This window comes from Humulus lupulus, chromosome 1, assembly GCF_963169125.1.
Source record: "Humulus lupulus chromosome 1, drHumLupu1.1, whole genome shotgun sequence".
Taxonomy (NCBI): domain Eukaryota; kingdom Viridiplantae; phylum Streptophyta; class Magnoliopsida; order Rosales; family Cannabaceae; genus Humulus; species Humulus lupulus.
Genome location: NC_084793.1, coordinates 35,983,327 through 36,003,757, shown reverse-complemented (window position 1 = coordinate 36,003,757; position 20,431 = coordinate 35,983,327).

Sequence of the window (20,431 nt, the reverse complement as noted above, 5' to 3'; positions counted from 1 at the left end):
GTATGATTTTCTTGGACAGGCTATGCCCCCCAGTATGGTCTCCACAGAATCCTTCATGAATTTCTTCAATGATCTTCTTGGCTTCGGGTGGAGTCACGCACCGAAGTAATGGCATGGAATATCCCCTTCTATACAGATTTCCGTCCAAAATGGTGTAACGGGGAAGTTGATACATTAACTTTCGAGCTTGGTTCCGATCTTTTGTAAGGACTCCGGTCTCGAGATATTCGACTATCGGGGTCATCCAGGTAGGCTCGGACTCAATCATACACACGTCTTCCTCCTCCGGCTCGTTAATGCTAGGTTCCGAGAGGTGTTCTATTGGCACAACATTTAGCTCATCATTCTCGGCGGAAGTAGCGAGCCAAGCTAAGGCATCTACATTTGAGTTTTTCTCTCGGGGAACCTGTTCGATCGCATAAAACTCGAAATGTTCCAATGCGGATTTTTCCTTCTCTAAGTAAGCTGCTATTTTTATGCCACGAGCCTGGTATTCTCCCAAGATTTGGTTAACCACAAGCTGGGAGTCGCTGTAGCAATGTATTGCTTTAGCTTTGAGCTCTTTGGCTATACGAAGTCCCACCAGTAAAGCCTCGTATTCAGCCTCGTTATTTGATGCATTGAAGTCGAATCTTAAGGCAGAATGAAATCTGCTCCCCGCGGGAGTAATCAAAATGACCCCTGCCCCCGATCCATTTTCGTTAGATGACCCATCGACGTAAAGTTTCCACAGCTCGTGGGCCGGATCATAACTTCATCGTTGGTCATGTCAGTACACTCCACTATGAAGTCCTCCAGGGCCTGTGCCCTAATGGTCGTTCTCGGGTGGTAGGTGATCTCGAATTTTCCGAGCTCAACTGCCCACTTAAGAAGTCGACCTGAAGCTTCTGGCTTAGACAAGACTTGCCTCAGCGGTTGATCGGATAGTACATGGATGGGGTGCGCCTGAAAGTAGGGTCGTAATTTGCGAGACGAATGAATTAAGCTTAGAGCTAGCTTTTCCATCAAGGGGTATCTTGATTCTGCCCCCAGTAATCTTTTACTGATGTAATATACGGGCCTATGTACCTTCTCCTCCTCTCGCACGAGCACTGCACTTATTGCATGTTCAGTAGTGGCAAGAAACAAGTATAGTACTTCTCCCGTAATAGGTTTTGATAAGATGGGGGGTTCTGCGAGGTGCTTTTTAAGCTCCTGGAAGGCCAGCTCGCACTCTTCCGTCCATTCAAATTTCTTGCCTCCCCTCAAAAGGTTGAAAAACGGAAGACAACGATCTGTAGATTTCAAAATAAACCTACTTAGCGCCGCCATCCTGCTGGTCAAACTTTGGACATCTTTGTCTCTTCGAGGTGAGGGCATGTCGATTAGGGCCTGGATCTTGTCTGGGTTAGCTTCTATCCCGCGTGCGTTCACAATGAAGCCCAGAATTTTCCGGATGATACCCCAAAGGAGCACTTCTGAGGATTAAGCTTCATGTTATACTTTCGGAGCACGGCAAAACACTCTTCGAGGTCGTCAACATTGTTATAGTTAAGTTGAGACTTGACTAGCATGTCATCAACATAAACTTCCATGTTGTTCCCTATTTGCTCCGAAAACATCATGTTCACGAGCCGCTGGTATGTGGCCCCAGCATTTTTGAGCCCGAATGGCATGACGTTGTAACCATATAGTCCTTTGTCTGCTATAAAACTCGTATGTTCCTGGTCAGGCGCATGCATGGGAATCTGGTTATATCTAGAATAGGCATCCATGAACGACCTCAGTCCATGCCCTGCCGTGGCGTCCACGAGCTGGTCAATCCTTGGTAAAGGAAAACAGTCCTTTGGACAAGCTTTGTTGAGGTTTGAATAGTCAATGCATGTTCGCCATGTCCCATTTGGCTTCGGGACCAATACCGGATTGGCTACCCAGTCAGGATAAAAAGCATCCCTAATGAACCAGTTTGCTTTCAACCTGTCGACCTCCTCCTTCAGTGCTTTTTTTCTGTCGTCATCCAGTTGTCTTCGCTTTTGTTGCTTTGGTGGGAAGGTTTTATCGATATTTAGCACGTGGCTCGCTATGTTCGGACTTATTCCTACCATGTCCGAATGTGACCATGCGAAGACGTTCTGGTTTCTCTTCAAAAAGCAAATTAATTGTTATTTGGTTTCTTCCTGGAGGTGTTTTCCAACCTTTACCTTTTTCGAGGGATCGGACTCTTCGAGCTGGATCTCTTCGAGCTCTTCTAACGGTCCGAGATCAACTTTCTCCTCGACCCTCAGATCGATTTCTTCATTAATCTCCAAGACCGTCCCATCTTTATTCTGAACAATGACGAGTGCCTGTGTGCTCGTCTGTTTCTTTCCTCTTAAGGAAATGATGTAGCATTCCCTTCTAGCCAACTAATCTCCCTTCAATGTCCCGATGCCACTAGGGGTCAGGAACTTAATGGCTAGATGCCTTACAGACGAGACTGCCCCCAGCCCAACCAGGGCGGGTCTTCCGAGCAGCACGTTGTAAGCCGAAGGTAGGTCTACTACTACGAACTCCATCATCTTGGTTGCGAGACTGGGTAGTCTCCCAAGGTTACGGGGAGTTTGATGGATCCCATGCAAGCGGTCCCTTCTCCTGAAAATTCGTACAGTGTTGTTGCACATGCTTTCAGGTTGCAAAGAGTGAGTCCCATTTTCTCCAAAGTGGCTTTATAAAGAATGTTAACCGAGCTCCCATTGTCTATGAGAACCCGATGAACTCTCTTATTTGCGAGCTGGAGAGTGATGACCAGTGGGTCATGGTGAGGAAACTGGACATGGGACGCGTTGTTCTCAGTGAAGGTTATTGGCTGGGATTCAATCTTTTGATTTTTTGGAGCTCTAGGTTTGGGTTCATAAGGAGGCATGTCCCCAGTTTTTAGCTCGTTCACATATCTTTTTTGGGAATTTCTACCCATGCCCGCGGGATGAGGCCCTCCCGAGATGGTTATCACGTCTTCTCCATCAATTGGAGGGGGCCTATCTTCTTCCCTAGCTCTGGAATTGTTGTTTTGTGCAGGCTGTGGCGCGGCTGCCCTCTGGCTCGTAGACGCCTGATTAGTATTATGGTTTTTGACATATTTTCTGAAATAACCTCTCGAGATCAATCCTTCGATCTCATCTTTCAGCTGTCTACATTCATCAGTAGTATGCCCGGTGTCTCTATGAAATTGGCAATATTTGCTGGAGTCCCTCTTGGACTTCTGATTTCTCATTGGGTCTGGACGCCTGAAGGGGACCTAGTTTTCATTAGCCAGGTATATGTTCTCCCAAGACTCATTGAGCTCGGTGTACACTCTGTACACGGAGAAATATCTCTCCCCCTTCTTTTTCTTTCCTCCCTCGGCCTCGAGGTTACTCCCTTCGTTTTTTTTCTCTTGGAAGGGTTTACTGCAGCAGGCTTTGAAGTTTGTGGGTCCGCCGAGGTTGAGGCAGAGTTCACGTTTATCATTGTAGTTATGGGCTGGGAGGTCACATTAAGTGTCGACCTCGCTTCCTCTACATTGACAAACCTCTGTGCTCGTTTGTTAAACTCGATTAGGGACCTCACTGGTTTTCTCTACATGTTGTCCCAAAGGGCGCTTCCTGGCATTACTCCAGCTTGGACAGCCATTAGATGACCGCTGTCATCCACATTTCGGGCCCGTGCAACTTCTAAGTTAAATCTCGTAAGGTAACTTTTTAAATTCTCACCTGGCTGCTGTCGAACATTAGTCAGAGTTGATGCCTCAGGCCTGACCCCCATCATGGCTCTGAACTGCTTCTTGAAGTCCCTAGACAGCTGATCCCAGGAAGTGATTAAGTGCCTTCTATATTTTTTGAACTAGCTCTTGGCTGGTCCCATCAGCGATGCTGGAAATAACATGCATCTGAGCTCGTAACCCACGTTACTCGCTCTCATTATGGTATTGAATGTACTCAAATGGCTGTACGGATCGGACTTTCCCTCAAACGTTGGGACGTGAGGGATCCGAAATCCTTGGGGAAACGGAGTATTGGATATATGGGGAGCGAACGGTTTAAGCTCCTCGTCAAAATCTTCATATCGACCCTAACCTTGCTCATTTTTCAAAAGCCTGAAGGACTTTTCCAACTAATCAATTATTTCCTGGACCGGGTCCGCGAGGGGTCGTTCCTGAAATTGGTTGCCGTCGATCATAATTCCAGGTTCGCGCCTCCGCAAGGGGTCTTTACGCCTATTTAAGCGATCCCTCGGGTCCGGGTTTGTCGGGTTAACATTACCCCGATTCTGATTCAAGTGTTCCCGCAGGTCGGAGCGATTTCTGCGACTCCCAGTATTCTTTCGACCTCGATCATGCATACTAACTGATCTGGTATCTCCAGAGTCGTCACTAGTAAGACTTGTTGCATGATTATTTCGAGATGGGTCTCTTTCATGCCGCCTCGTTTCTGCAGTGCGAGACCGGGAAGTTTGACTTTTTTCAGATAAGGCGCCTCTCCGTTCTCGGAAAGCTTCCCTGTTCCCTTATCTCCTCCCTGCACGTCTTTCTTCCTCATCCTGAACTGGCTGAGCATTCCTGCGAGGAGGTGAAGGATATCTTATAGGCGATGGAGGGAATCGTATGGGTGATGGTGGCTGCCACCCATTTCGTGGCCTGGACGGTCCGGAGTTTGCCCGAGATGGGTTGGTTACATTCTGTGTGTTTCCAGGGACTTGAGTCCGAGCCTCTGTAGGGGCTCGGTTTTTCTCAGTTCCCACTGGTACCTTCGCAGGTGGATTAACCGGGGCCCTAGCTCGGGTACTTCTCTGGGGTCTCGAGGGAGCGGATGGCTCTACTGGTGCCGGAGGTTGTTCTGGCCTTCTTGTGGCAGCATTTTTTCGTGGACGTCCACGAGGCCTGCGGGGAGGAACATGCACGTCCCTTGGAGGAGGGGGCTGAGCTGCCTGTGCCTCTGCGGCTATCCTAGCCAACTCCTCATTCCACTTGTTGGCTTCTGCCAACTGCTGTTTCAGCTACCGGTTTTCAAGTTCCACAATGGGAACGTACCGCTCAGGATTGTAATACATATCCTCATCCCTTGGAGGTGCGGGTGGTCCCCGAGAATCGGAGGACTCGCTTCTCTCTTCAGCATCCGGGTTTACCATTGGTTGTTTCCCAGGGCATCTCGGATAGTTTTCTTCAGGAATGTTTTGATCGTTAGCGGCCATAACTTGTTCAGGGACTGAAAGCTTAAGGCTCTCAATGAAAGCACCAAATTGTTGACGCCGTTTTTCGTCAACAGTGAATATAGAGCACGTAAACAATAATTAGTTATGGCCAAAAAAATATAATAACGCAAACAGGATTTTTTACGTGGTTCAGCAGTTAACTCTGCCTAGTCCACGAGTCTTTGTTATTAGAACTTAAGATAATTTCTCGAAACTCTTCAAGGATGAATTCTCCAGAGTTTCTCTCAAGATTACCAAATTTCGGTCCTTTTCAAAGGTACAGGACTTTTCTATTTATAGAGGAAGTCTCAGAATACTATCCCACACGTCTCTGGGAAGTTATTCTTTATGTCAATAAATTTAATGGCTTTAAAAGCCTGTAACTCCTATATACAAGGAAACGTCCCCTGAAGACCAGGGGGTGTATAACTGAATAATAAATATCCCTTTATTATAGGGAAGTTACAACAATAAATGTAGACTGCGTCTCTCCAAGTGACTCATTAAGATGTTCGAAGTTAGCAATCTACATCTTCGATGCCGTGCCTACTCGGGTCTCTTAGTGATTTTCGAGTTGTAATAATTTCCTCGAGATCATATGGTTTCGAGCTCATACTTATGTCAGGCTCGAAACTCCTGATCCGAGGCCACCCGAGAATAGACGTACTCCGATGTCTGTCTTTCGAGCTTGTGAGGGCTTCGAGGCTACCATTCGAGGTTGCCACCTGCTTTGCAGGTTCAGTGCCTAGGTTGCGGACACATGTTCTAGACATTACGAGTTCACATCTGATGAATCCAGCTTTCGAGATCACAATTCTCAAGGCTCGAAATCTGGGTATAACAGTTTGGTTTATTGGTTTGTGAGAAGAAGATGATGATGGGTTTTAAGTTTTGAGTTTGGTTTATTTGGTTCATAAAAAAGTGAAGGAGAAGAAGAGAAAATAAGATACATTGATGTTAAAATGGGAGCAAGTGTAAGAATATATATATATATATATATATTAATTTTATGTTTGGTAGGCTAGATAATCAAAGAGAAAGTGAAGGAAACATTTTTTTTTTTAATATATAAATATTTGATTATAATATTTTTGTATGTTGTAATGACTTTATTTATGTTAATTACAATCATCGTCCAAGGAGAGCTAATGGTGTGGCTCACTCACTTGCTAAATTAGCTCTCTTGTTGGAAGATGAACATGTATGGTGACATGTGTATCCCAATGCAATTGTAACTTTCATTATGGCAGATGTCAATTATCAATGAAATATGCTAACACTCTTTTCCCTTTCTTGAGCTTTTTACCATTGAGTTTCGCTTTTGAGGGGTTTACACTAGGCCTATTTCCCATAAAATAAAAGAAACTTTGAAATTTAATTAACCTTAAAATAACTATCATTATTTCTTCTAAAGAGCTTCCTGAAGAAGCGATAGAGACTTAGGGTCTGGTTGACCAAATTTTCAAAACCAAATTTTAGCTTTTTATTTTTTAAAAGCTCTTTTACAATATGAGTGAGTTTTTATTTATTTTGGGCTTCTACCTTATAAAAACTCTATCAAAAGAAGCCACATGGAGTAACTTTGGTAGAATGTGCTTTTGAGAAGCTAAAAGTTACAAGCTCAAAGCTAGGCCAACGAGATCCTGACTTCTAACGAAGGGATTTCCAAACACAAAAAAACACTTTTGAAAATTATCCAAACATTTTCTAAAGTAACTTTTAGGCTTTGAAGGTGCTTCAAAAGTCATGTCAAACATATATTTTATCTATTAAAAAATGTTAAATTATAATTAATGCGCAACAATATTGCACAAAACCAAGTTTAATAAGAAAAACTATGATTCCACAATGTAAAAAACTGTTTCATATTTAAAGTTTTGAAATAAACACTATTTTTTCTATTATTTTTTTAAAAAAATTCATATACAAACAATTGTCTAAATTACATGATTTTTTAATAAAAAAAAATACTAACTATTGTGTTTAATTATTTATTTTTGGAGTATTATATTTTTAGTTAATTTTTTTAGGATATGATACTAAATATATATATATATCAGATTTCGTAATAATAATACAAAATAAAGACTCTATAAAAGATGTTTTTTTGTGAAAAAAAAATCATAATAGAGGTAAATAAATTTCTTTAAATTAGAAGTTTGTTTTTAGTATTTGAAAATAAAACTCAATAATTATTACAAAAAATAAACAATTTTAAATAATATTATACATTTGTATATTTAGAAATAAAAATAATTGATTTTTTTTAAAATAAGAGTATTAATAATACAACTATAAAATATCTATTACTAATTATGTTTCCAAATAATTTATTAAAAACAATAATATAATGCTTAAAAGTAATAACACCATTTTTTTGGACTAAAAAAAAGAACAAATCTACTACTGTTACCAATAATAAAAATAAAATGTACTTTAAACAAACTAATTAGTAATTATTGCATTTAAGGTAAGAATATAATTATATAAAAATTATTACTAATATATTAATGAAGTGATTAAAATTAATGAAATCATTTCTTATACTTTATCAATAATGATAATAGGTGGTTTTTTTGAGAATCTTTTGTAAAGTTTTTGTGTCAATTTAAGATTAAATAAGAAAATTAATGTGTAAATTATTTTTATTTAATCTCTTCGTGATTTACCGTATTAAATATGTAACTGATAGGATTATGTTAAAAATTTATTTTGACACTAGAAATCTTACCTACAACTACGACTACGAATGTCCTTTCATAGAGTAGCCATTACAACCGTAATCCAGAAAAATCAAAGGTAGTTATTTAATTTATTACGAATTAAATATAATAATATCAACTTTAAGTCGGATAACTAAAATATTTCTTATTCGGGATTGACTAGAGTTGTAAATACGGGCCGGATTTTCTAGCACAACACGAAATTGGCACGGCCACAACACAACACAAAAAAATATAGGCTTAGGTTAGACACGACACGAATTGAAAGTTGACACGACATGAAAGGATGAACAAACTAGCCCCAAAGCACGATACTATAAAAAGTCCGATATTTTGACATTAATAATAATAATAAAACATTATTTGTCAATTATCTATAAATTAAAATGATAATGAAAATCTATTATTTTTATTTTATAATTATATTAATTTATTTTAAGATTTGTGAGTTAAAATTTATAGCATTTATTAGTACGTATTCAAATTCTAATAATTATCTTTGATATAATTTTGTGTAAAGTATTGTTGAAAAGTATATAAAAATATCTCAAACTGTAAAATCCTTTTTTGGCTAAACTTTAATTTAGACAAAATATTTTAATTGTTTAAAGAAAAATCAGTAGCATATCTCCATATTGATTTTCGGTTTTATTAGCAATATTTTCAGCTAATTTTGTAATGTGAAAATATCTTTAAGTGTGAATATATTTGTTGTCTTATTTATCTCAAATAATCATTTTTTGGTAAAATATATATTGTGCAAATATCTTGAGATTATTTTCAGGGATTATGTGGGATTATGTCTATTCTGGAATTAAGTTGGTGTCGAAAATAAACATGGTCAAAAGAAATGACCATGTTCATTCTGCCAAATGAGACTGACTACGTTGCTGACTCATCAGTTTCCTTTTCCGTCGACACAAAATGCATCTGGCTGGCTGATTTCCTTAATCAAAGGAATTCGCAAATTGATTTCAAAGATACCAGAAAATGATGGCCTTGGACGATTTCCCTGCCTATAAATATCTTGCCAAGGCCTTTGGAATTTTCACCTCTTCCATTTTCAATATTTGTAAACATTATTTTGAAGAGTGTCTTTATTTGTAGAGATTAAGTTTGTTCACCTTAATCTTTGTGAGAGTGCTGAGTGTACTTGTGGATATCTATCTAGTCCATTGTAATCAGATAGTGTCTATTTTGAACGTGTCCATAAGGATCTTCGGGAGAGGATTCTATCTAAGTCTCACTTCGGGAGGAAGTGTGCACTCGCTATTCTTTGAAGGGAGTTCAAGAGAATCAGCGTTTCATCAAACCAGATTCGTAGAGAAGAGTACAACAAGATTGCAGCAATAGTTTAAGAGGGAGTCTTACATTGTTTAAGTCAATGTTTTTGTACACTTTGTTTCTTTACTAATTGGTTTATTCTCTGGACATAGCCCCAAGGAGTAGGTTATTCGAAAGGGTTTCTAAACCTTGTAAAAATTCGCTATGTTCTTTAATTTTTGCACTGTCTATTTATTGTGTTCAGTTCTGTCGTGACAAGTTCGGATTCTGTTCCGACAGAACTGCTATCTGTGTAAACAATTAATTACCATTCCGCATTTTAATTAATTCATGGTTTAATTAATTTGGTAATTACTAAAAACGGAATTTCACAAACTATAATTTAAATAAATAATTGTATTTGGATTGGTAGTAAGTTCACTGATTGTAAAAGAGGAGATGAGAGGTTCAATTTTTCATCCTTAAATTTTTGGAAAATCTACAAAAATACACTAAAAGTTAAAAAAAATATTAAAAATACGGTGTATTACAAAAATACATAATTTTTTGATAAAAACACGGAGTGACAAAATTGTAAATACGGAGTAACAAAATCACAAATAAAAACAGCAAAATATAATTTTTTGTGATCAACGTTTACAAACTTGTAAATATCTGTTATGAAATTGTAAATATATGTTACATGTTTGTAAATAATATTTACAAAAATCAGTTATAGAATTGTAGATTTTTTTTTTCTTTTGTAGATAAAACTTACAAACAAATTTGTAACTAAATTTTTTGTTTTTGTTACAATATTTTACCAATCTAGTTTTACAACTAAGAAAGATATTTTTGTAACTAACATTTACGATAATATTTTATAGTTAAGATATCATTAAAAAAATATATATAAAAATATTATACTTTACTATATTGTTACAATATTGTACCAAAAAATTACAGAAATCATCATATTTATGTTATACAACTTAAAAATATAAATTTAAGATATTTATTATTTATAAAACACTTTATTGAGTATATATATTTATATGAAAAATGTAGGTGAAATATAATATTTTTTTAAACAAATTTTACATTTTTGTAACAATAATTTACAAAACTAATTTCACAACTAAAGAATTTATTTTTGTAACTCACATTTACATAAATATTTATAAATTTATTTAACATGATTATTACAAAGATTTATAAAACTAATTTTTTAACTTTAAAATATATTTTTGTGGAATGGAATATGGTTTTGGTTTAACATTAAGTGTTGAGATTTGACTAGCTATAATTTAAAAAATATATAATATTTTTATAAAGAATAATAATATTGTGATTATCTTTAACTGTATATTGTAATATATAGTTATTAATATTAATTTCAATTAACTACATATTGTAACTTGTATAAATATTTATTTATTTTTTTGAATAATTGTATAAATATTTATTTTAATATTAATAAATACATTTGTTGACGCGGTTCTTCGCCAACAAGTAATTAAGAGAAGAAGAGAAAGGGATTAGTGCCAAATGTAGAACTGAAACAAATATATGATCTTAGAGGATGAAAAAGGTGACTCAAGACCCGTTTTTTAAGTGGTTCGAAGGTTAAAATCATTTTACTCCACTAGTCAATATTATTGATCTATACTGAGTATTTGATTACAGAGTATTTCTTACAAGAGATTATTTTTCCCAACCCTTATCAACTCCCAGGGTCTCCATATTTATAGGAGAAGGCACCTGGAAGTTGGTAAGAAGGTCATCCCGTGACCTTCTTACTTGTCGTATCAACTCTGTGACATTCATGATTAATTCCTAAACCTGACACATAAGTGTGGTCAAATCAATAGGTAAGGAGGTAATGGGCCGCACGGCCCAACCCAGTCGTAGGTGTCTGAATACGCACGTTCCTGCTGCGTGTCCGAGAAGTCAGGGGGATATCAGACACGTGATGCCTGATATGTGCACATTTACCTTGCGTGTGTTGACTTCACAAAGGGTCATAGCCTCCATATGAAACTCGTACCACGAGCTTCATACTTAGCTCGGTCTTCGACCTTCGGAATCCCTGCCCCGCCCTGGGGCAGTGAAGGTGAGCTCTTGGGGCTTCCTCGAGCTAAGAAGGCACGACATTACGACAGAAGCTCCGGCCCCTGGGGATGATCATGAGGTAATCATGGTTAGGCCGCAACTCAGCTTGCTAATCAGCCCGTGGGAAAATCAAGGCGTACATCTGCCCCCCAAGCTCCTACTCGTGGTATATTATGTCGTATATAAGACCACAGTAGGGGCTTTTAGACTTCCCCATGAACTCTTCGTATTCCACTTTTTACGCAGGCGCCTGATACGTGGAACATCGTGGGTGGTGATGGTACGTCTTACGAGAACCGCATTTAATGGCCTAGCCTATGCCCATCCGTCGTTTCGTATTTCGAGTGGAGGGCCTCGGATCCCTCATCAGGGCCATCCAACGGCCCTTTACGCGTGATATTTTACGCATATAAAAAGGGATGGCCACCCTACGCATGGGCCACCCTTTCATTCGAAAATTTTCAAACTTCTCTTCTTCTTCTCTCTTTATCTCAGAAGAATAAACCCTCTACTCTGTTACTGCTACTTTCAGCGTTCAAGAAGCTTAGGCGCATGGATTTCTTCAAAGCTTTGGAAGCCAATACACCGACGAAGCTTTTACCAGGGCGATACCTCCATCCACCTCCCAGCCACACACTGTAAGTTTCCTGACCATGTGTGTTTTGAAAATATATGCCACTGTAGCATAGGTAAAAATTTTACTGTAGCCGCATGCAAGGTTTTACTGGGTTTTGTGGATACGGAGGGTGAAAGCCCTTTTTAGGTTAGAGTATCTTTGTTGTAGGAAATCATTTTAGAGTATGGGCTTTAGGATGCTTTCTCTGGGGAAAATTTTCTGGGTAGGAGTTTTGGTAATTTTGGGTGCAAAACCGGGTAGCTTAGGGAACACGCCTCACATGCGGTTTTGCAATTTTCTGCCTACTAAAACTTTCCCCCTAAGGCGAATTCTATCCTGACCCTCCTGACACACGAATCTCGAGGAATCGAGGATCTGTTGAGAGCACAGGCACGTGTTTCTCGAACCGCGTGGTCCCACTCTCCACGGGCTGGGCTTACCTCAGCTCGTGCAAATAATAATTGCTTTTTCCTCATGCTTGGGTCGCCTTTTCTGAAATGTTTTCTTTTGTTCGTTAGGCGACCAGATGGCTCCAAAGAGGAATCTCCCCCAGAAGAACGTCAGAAGCTCGGCCTCCCATCAGGACAGAGGAAAGGCGGCGATGCCTAGCTCCCCGATCCCCCACTTCGGGCCGGCAGTGGAGAAGGAGGTCGAGGTGGCCCCTGACGCATTCTTTGAGGCGGAGAGGATCGTCTCAAAGATAACCGACCAGGTGAAGATTAACAAAATCTTCATTTCCCACAACATCGCCCTGTGGAAAGCATCCGTAGTGGCCCGACCTGCTTCAGATGGCGAGCGGAGCTGTGCGCTGCTCGACGAGTCATTCGTGGCTTGGAGCGGTGAACACTTTAAGGCAGGGGCCTTCCTTCCACTGGATCAGTATTTTGCTGATTTCCTCAACTACGTGGGGTTGGCCCCGTTTCAGCTCCCCCCCAACTCCTACCGTCTGCTGGCAGGGTTGAGGTATTTGTTCCAGAAGCACGAGTGGGAGGTCCCCACTCCTGCAGACATTTTATATTTCTTCTGCCTCAAAGCCAGCCCGGACCAGTGGGGGCGAGGCGACGGGTTTTACTATCTAACCCGGTTTCCCAATACGGCAACGGTCATTGAGCTGTCCAGCCACCCTAATGACTTTAAGGACCAGTTCTTCATGTCGACTAGGTTCCGGAATTGCGAGCATCACTACTTCAATCGTCCTCGTAAGTTTTCTCCGACCTTAGCTCGTACTTTAAGTGTCATTTTAGCTCCTCCTGTACTCCGTTCTGACTCAGACTAATCTTGCAGCCATCTTTGCGAGGACAGAGAAATCTGTGACCCTCGGGGCCCAATACGAGACACTGGCGGGCTTGCCCCCCAGTGAGAAGGACTACCGGGTGCTCATGACGGACGAGACGATGGTGGCTTGTAAGCTGATTTTCCCAAATCAGACTTTGAATCTAAGGAGGCCTCGGGGGCCTCCCCCAGTTCGCTCCTCTATGCCCATCATCGTGGAGGAGGTCGCGATGGACGAGGACAAGGAGGACGAGACTCCACTTGTGAGGAGCATGAAGCGGGCGCTGGAGGTCGCCCAGATAACAGACGAAGAGAGGATCCAGTCCGGAGTAGCCGCGGGTCCCTCGGGCCATGGTAACCTTTACGTATTTAGGAACTTAGATAGGGCCATTGCCGACCCCTAGCTAGCTAGATTCAACCCCCGACAGCTCGTCCATCGTCACCGAAGTGATCCGGACCTGGACACAACCCTGCTCCACTGCGTCGATCGGCTCGTGTTGGACTACCAAGATAGCCGACTTAGGGGTACCGTAGTAGTAGATAAGACCTTAGCCTTTTGGTCGATCCTATTCGAGGAGTATGGGACCAACCTCCGTTCATGGCCATCCCTCCGGAGGGGTATCTTAGCCCCGGGGCTTAGGCAGTACGTAGGAGAATCTAGCCCTGAGTCAGACCCGAACCCAGAACTTGCGCCAGTTCAGGAAGTAATCGTCTTAGGTTCTTCTTCCAGCTCGGGGGTAGGGCTCCCTTAGTATTTGCATACTTTTTACCTTTAACCCTTTATCTTTGTCTCTGTATGGTTGCTGATTTGTATTAACCATGTTTTTGTTTTGACAGAAGAGATGTCTCGGCCCGAGGAGAGCTTGCGAGGCGTAGTTTTCGGGGGGAACCCCTCAGCCGAGCCAAGACTGAAAAGGCTCCAGGGGTCCAAGAGCACCGCTGGGGTCTCCACCAAGTCTCCGGCAAAGGAGAAGGAGAAAACCCCGGCAGACCAAGTCGCGGGAGCGATTCTCCCTGCTGCAGGAGTAGGCCAGATGCCTCCACCACCTCCGCGAGCTCCATCCGCCACCCAGGACGCAAGAACGGAGCTCAGGACTTCGGCCGTGGTGGCCTCCGATGTACGCATCCCAGTCAATCCCCAGGATCTGGAGAAGATCCCAGAGGCCTTCCGGGGAACAGTGTATGAGTCGGCGAACTACGCCGTCATCCATATATACAAATTCACCGAGAAGGAGCTCCAGGCCATTGAGACAATGAGCTCGGTTGGCGTAATGGAGTCTTCAATGGGCATGACCTTAACGGTAAGCTGCCCTGTTCTCTTAAAGCTTTTACCATTACACTTTGCCCTATTTTTCCTCTAAGGCAATTTATCTTTCATTTCTCACAGGGCGTTGTCGCTCTTCACCGGAGCATCGTCAGGGCCAAAACTCAGCTCGAGGATATGAGGACCGAGCACCAGGCCTCTCTTCAGGAGGCTAAGGCGACTAAAGATGCCTTGGCGACCTCGAAGGCCGAGTTGGAGAAGACCCGCTCGGAGGTCCAAGAACTCGAGACCTCCCTTGCCACCTCGCGGACAGACCTCGAGGCTGCGAAGACTGAGATCCAGGCCGCCCTGGAGGCCAAACGGACCACTTCTGAGCAGTCCCTGGAAGATCTGTTCTATCACTGCTGGGCCTACAATCCGGAGGCTAACTTTTCTTTCATGTCACCAAGTCTTTGGGCGCGCTTGCTGGTGAAGTTCCAAACTCGCCTTGAGAAAGAGGCACCGCCTTCGGAAACTGGGGAAGGCTCTGGCGTGGCGGAGCAGGGTGAGACAGCGACCTCCCAGGGGCCACCTGACGGAGCTTAGGGCATTTTTTCTCTTTTTCCCTTGAATATTTTTAAGTATTTTTTTGATGTAACCTTTGCATGAGGTGTTTTCACCTCGAGACAATTTGCTTTGACGTTTTTAATTTACGCTTTTTCATGCCTTTTCGCGCTTTGGTTACAATAAATTTTTTTTGAGAAACTTAGTTCGCGTTAATTTTTATCCATATCTCGAGCTCTTTAGGAAGAACATCGATCAATAGATTTAAATTAACTTCTCAATTTTATGACCCGGTTAAAACCAGGAACTTAATTTGAAAACTTAGTTCGCGTTAACTTTTATCCATATCTCGAGCTCTTTAGGGAGAACATCGATCAATAGATTTAAATTAACTTCAAAGTTTTATGACCCGGTTAAAACCAGGAACTGAAAACTTAGTTCGCGTTAACTTTTATCCATATCTCGAGCTCTTTAGGAAGAACATCGATCAATAGATTTAAATTAACTTCTAAGTTTTATGACCCGGTTAAAACCAGGAACTTAATTTGAAAACTTAGTTCGCGTTAACTTTTATCCATATCTCGAACTCTTTAGGAAGAACATCGATCAATAGATCTAAATTAACTTCTAAGTTTTATGACCCGATTAAAACCAGGAACTTAATTTGAAAACTTAGTTCGCGTTAACTTTTATCCATATCTCGAGCTCTTTAGGAAGAACATCGATCAATAGATTTAAATTAACTTCTAAGTTTTATGACCCGGTTAAAACCAGGATAGGACTTAGTCAACGTTAACCCGTATCAATATCTCGTGCTTTTAAGAAAACAACGGTCAATCGATAAGAATCAACATCTAAGTCGTTAAGGAGACCTGGTTATATCCAGGTACCATATGCCCCCCAAGTAACTGGGAAAGGGTCTTTAGTGGTTACTTTAAGATTACACTTGCAAATATGTGTAAAAAGGTGATTTTCATTAATACATAAAAATTGGCCTTCCAGGCCTTACAAGTGGATCATTGATAATATCTCTTTAAGTGGATGGCGTTCCAAGTCCGCGGGACCGCCCCTCCATCAAGTCGAGCTAACTTATAAGTTCCCTCCTTGATGACTTCGATGACCTGGTATGGTCCTTCCCAGTTCGGTCCCAAAACTCCATCTTTGGGATCTTTTCCGGTGAGGAAAACTCTCCTCAGGACCAAGTCGCCCATGATAAAAGCGCATTTTTTGACCTTGGTGTTGAAGTAGTGGGTGATTTTCTGCTGATAATGGGCGAGCTGGAGTTGTGAATCCTCTCGCCTTTCCTCAACCAGATCGAGGGAATGGCACAGGAGCTCATGGTTTCGATCTTGGTCGTAAGACTGGACTCTATGCGAAAGAACCTTTATCTCCATGGGGAGGACTGCCTCACTCCCAAAGGTTAAGGAAAAGGGAGTATGACCCGTAGGAGTCCGATGCGAGGTCCGGTATGCCCATAGGACCTGGGGGAGCTGTTCTGGCCAGACCCCCTTCGCTTCATCTAATCTTTTCTTGAGGCTCGCCTTTGGGGTCTTGTTGACAGCTTCGACCTGGCCATTAGCCTGAGGATAGGCCACGGAGGAGAAACTTTTTACAATCCCTGTCTTTCACAGAACTCAGTGAATAGGTCGCTGTCAAACTGAGTGCCGTTATCAGAGACGATCTTCTTGGGCAGGGCGAAGCGACAGATGATGCTTTTAACCACGAAGTCAAGCACCTTTTTGGATGTTATCATTGCCAACGGCTCTGCCTCAGCCCACTTAGTAAAGTAGTCGATGGCTACCACAGCGTAACGGACCCCACCTTTTCCAGTGGGGAGGGCGCCAACCAAGTCTATCCCCCAAACGGCAAACAGCCATGGGGACAAGATCATCTTCAGCTCGACCGGAGGAGCTCGAGCAACTGCAGGGAATCGCTGGCACTTGTCGCATTTCTTCACGTACGAGATCGAGTCTTTGGACAGAGTTGGCCAGTAATACCCTTGCCTGAGAACCTTTAAGGCCAAGCTCTTCCCCCCGGTGTGGTCTTCGCAGAATCCTTCGTGAACTTCCTGCAGGATGTCCTTCGCTTCACTTGGAAGAACGCACCGGAGGAGAGGTAGGGAATGCCCACGTTGGTACAACACCCCATCGACTATCGTATATCTCGGAGCTTGATACAGGATTCGTCGTGCATCATTATGCCCTTCAGGCAGCTTGCCCTCGACGAGATACTCAAGAATGGGGGTCATCCAGGTCGGCCTGGCGTCGACCATCTCGACCTCAGCCCGGTCTCCTTCTATACTTGGTTTTTCCAAGAATTTTATTGGCACCAACCCCAAGGTCTCCGTCTCTCCCGAGGTGGCGAGCTTGGCAAGAGCATCTGCATTAGCGTTCTGTTCTCGAGGTATCTGTTCGATCGATCCTTGCTCAAATGCGGATAGCTCGGCTTTTACCTTCGCCAGATATGCGGCCATCTTGGGTCCCCGCGCCTGATACTCACCCAGAACCTGGTTTACCACGAGCTGGAAGTCACTGAAGCACTGGACGGAGCTCGCCTTTAACTCCTTGGCTATCCTCAGCCCGGCCAACAAAGCTTCGTACTCTGCCTCGTTGTTGGAGGCCTTGAACCCGAACCTTAGCGCCGAGTGGAATCTATGTCCCTCGGGGGATATCAGAATGATTCCGGCCCCGGAGCCGTTCTCGTTGGAAGAACCATCCACAAAGATCCTCCACAATGATTGGGGCGAGGTGACCTGGGGTGAGCCCTCTGCTGGATCCTCCTGGAATCCCGTGCATTCTGCCACAAAATCAGCGAGGGCCTGACTTTTTATAGCAGTTTGTGGAGTGTAGAAAACCTCGAACTGACTGAGTTCGACCGCCCATTTTAACAAACGTCCCGATGCTTCAGGTTTTTGCAAAACCTGCCTTAGAGGCTGATCGGTCATGACGTGTACTGAGTGAGATTGGAAGTACGGCCTGAGCTTTCGCGAGGCCGTGATTAGGTAGAATGCCAATTTTTCCATTAGTGGGTATCGTGATTATGCCCCGAGAAGTCTCTTGCTGATGTAATAGACTGGCTTCTGAACTTGGTCATCTTCTCGTACCAGTACGGCACTAGCTGCATCCTCAATGACAGCCAGGTAGAGATAAAGAGGCTCTCCTGCCTTGGGCTTGGATAGCACGGGCGGTTCAGCTAGATGTGCCTTCAGGTCGAGGAATGCGCTTTCGCATTCTACTATCCATTCAAACTTCTTGTTTCCTCGGAGCAGGTTGTAGAAGGGCAAACACTTATCGGTTGACTTGGAAATAAACCGGTTGAGCGCTGCCACTCTTCCTGTTAAGCCTTGGACATCTTTCCGCGACCTGGGCGAAGGAAGCTCGAGCAGTGACCGGATCTTACCAGGGTTTGCCTCGATTCCTCGGGTATTGACTATGAACCCCAAGAATTTCCCTGACGCGACTCCAAAAGTGCATTTCTGGGGATTGAGCCTCATGCCGTATTCTCGTAGTATTTTAAAACATTCTTCCAGGTCGGAAACATGGTTATCGGCAGTCTTTGACTTGACTAGCATGTCATCAACGTACACTTCCATGTTTTTACCGATCTGGTCCGCGAACATTCTATTTACTAGCCTTTGGTAGGTAGCTCCGGTTTTCTTCAGTCCGAACGGCATGACCTTATAGCAATAGACATTAGTCGGGGTCATGAAGCTGGTGTGTTCCTGGTCCGCCGGATTCATCACGATCTGATTGTAGCCTGAGTACGCGTCCATAAAGGACATGAGCTCGTGCCCCGCCATGGCATCCACCAGCTGGTCAATCCTTGGCAATGGAAAACAATCCTTGGGGCAGGCTTTATTTAGGTCGGGGAAGTCGATGCAGGTTCGCCATTTTCCGTTGGGCTTTGGAACTAGCACGGGGTTGGCGACCCAAATTGGAAACTTGGCTTCGCGGATAAAGCCACATTTTTTTAGCCGGGCTACTTCTTCTTCTAGGGCTTCAGCCCGGGTTGTTCCTAAATGTCTTTGCTTCTGAGACTTGGCGGGAATGCTTTTGTCCAGATGAAGCGCGTGCATGATGACACTCGGGCTAATCCCCACCATGTCCTCATGGGAACAGGCAAATACGCAAAAACGTAGTCAGCTCCGCCTTCCTCTTGCCGCAGAGATTTTTCCCGAGCTTGACCATCCGTGATGGATTTCGTGGATCAAGGTTCACCTCCTCGAGCTCCTCAATAGCCTGGAGCTCGAATCTGTCTTCGCCTACTTGGGGGTCAATATCCTCACTTAAAGCGACATTTCCCCATTTGGCTCTTTGAGGTTTTTCAATCTCAGGGTCCGCCGAGGGTTCCCGAGATTCCTCTTCACTCAGAATGGCCATAGCCAGCTGCCCGGGTTTAGATTTTCCCTTCATGGAAATGCTGTAGCATTCCCTGGCAGCGAGCTAATCGCCCTGGATAGTGCAGATTCCTGTTGAAGTAGGGAACTTCATGGCGAGGTGTCGAATGGAAGTGATAGCCTCGAAAGCTATGAGCGTAGGTCGGCCCAAAATGGCGTTGTAAGCAGTGGGGCAGTCTATGACCACGAACTCGAGTAGTTTGGAGACTGTCCTAGATTCTTCCCCTAGGGTGATCACCAGCTCGATCGTCCCTTTCGCCGCTGATCCTTCTCCCGAAAAACCATACAACATCATGGAGGTTGCCTTTAGTTCGGCGACATTCAAACCCATCTTCTCTAAGGTGGATCGGAATAGGAGGTTCACCGAGCTCCCATTGTCTATTAGTACCCTACTCACTCTCCGGTTGGCGAGCTGGACTGCTACAACCAAGGGGTCATTGTGAGGGAACTGGACATGGCCTGCATCTTCCTCCGTAAAAATGATTGGTTGCCTCTCCAATCGCTGCTGCTTTGACTGGTGCTGCTCCGGGACGAACTCCACTCCGTTGTGAGCCTTTATTTCATTCACGTATCTCTTCTGGGCACCTCTGCTCGTGCCAGCCATGTGCGGACCTCCAAAGATGGTGGATATCTCTCCTCCGACCACGGGGGGAGGGACATCCTGATCTACCCAAGACCCGGGCTGACTGGCTGGGGCTTCTGGAGCAGGTCGACTCGCTGGGACCCTGTTCCGCGAGTATTGAGCCAAGGGACTGGCTCGGATGAGAGTCTCGATCTCATCTTTTAAATGCCTACAATCGTCGGTATTGTGGCCGATGTCGTTATGAAAATGGCAAAATTTGGAAGTGTCTCTCTTTCCCTTGTGGTGCTTCAATGGCTCCGGCCTCTTCCAAGGGACCCGAGTAGAGTTGGCCAAGAAGATACTCTCTGTGGACTGGGTGAGCTCGGTATACGTCGTGAAAACGGGCTTAAACTTATCTACGGACTTATTCTTCTTTTGGTTGTGCTGAATGTTTTCGCCATTGCCCTTTCTTTTTCCTCCACCGGGCTGGTTGCTC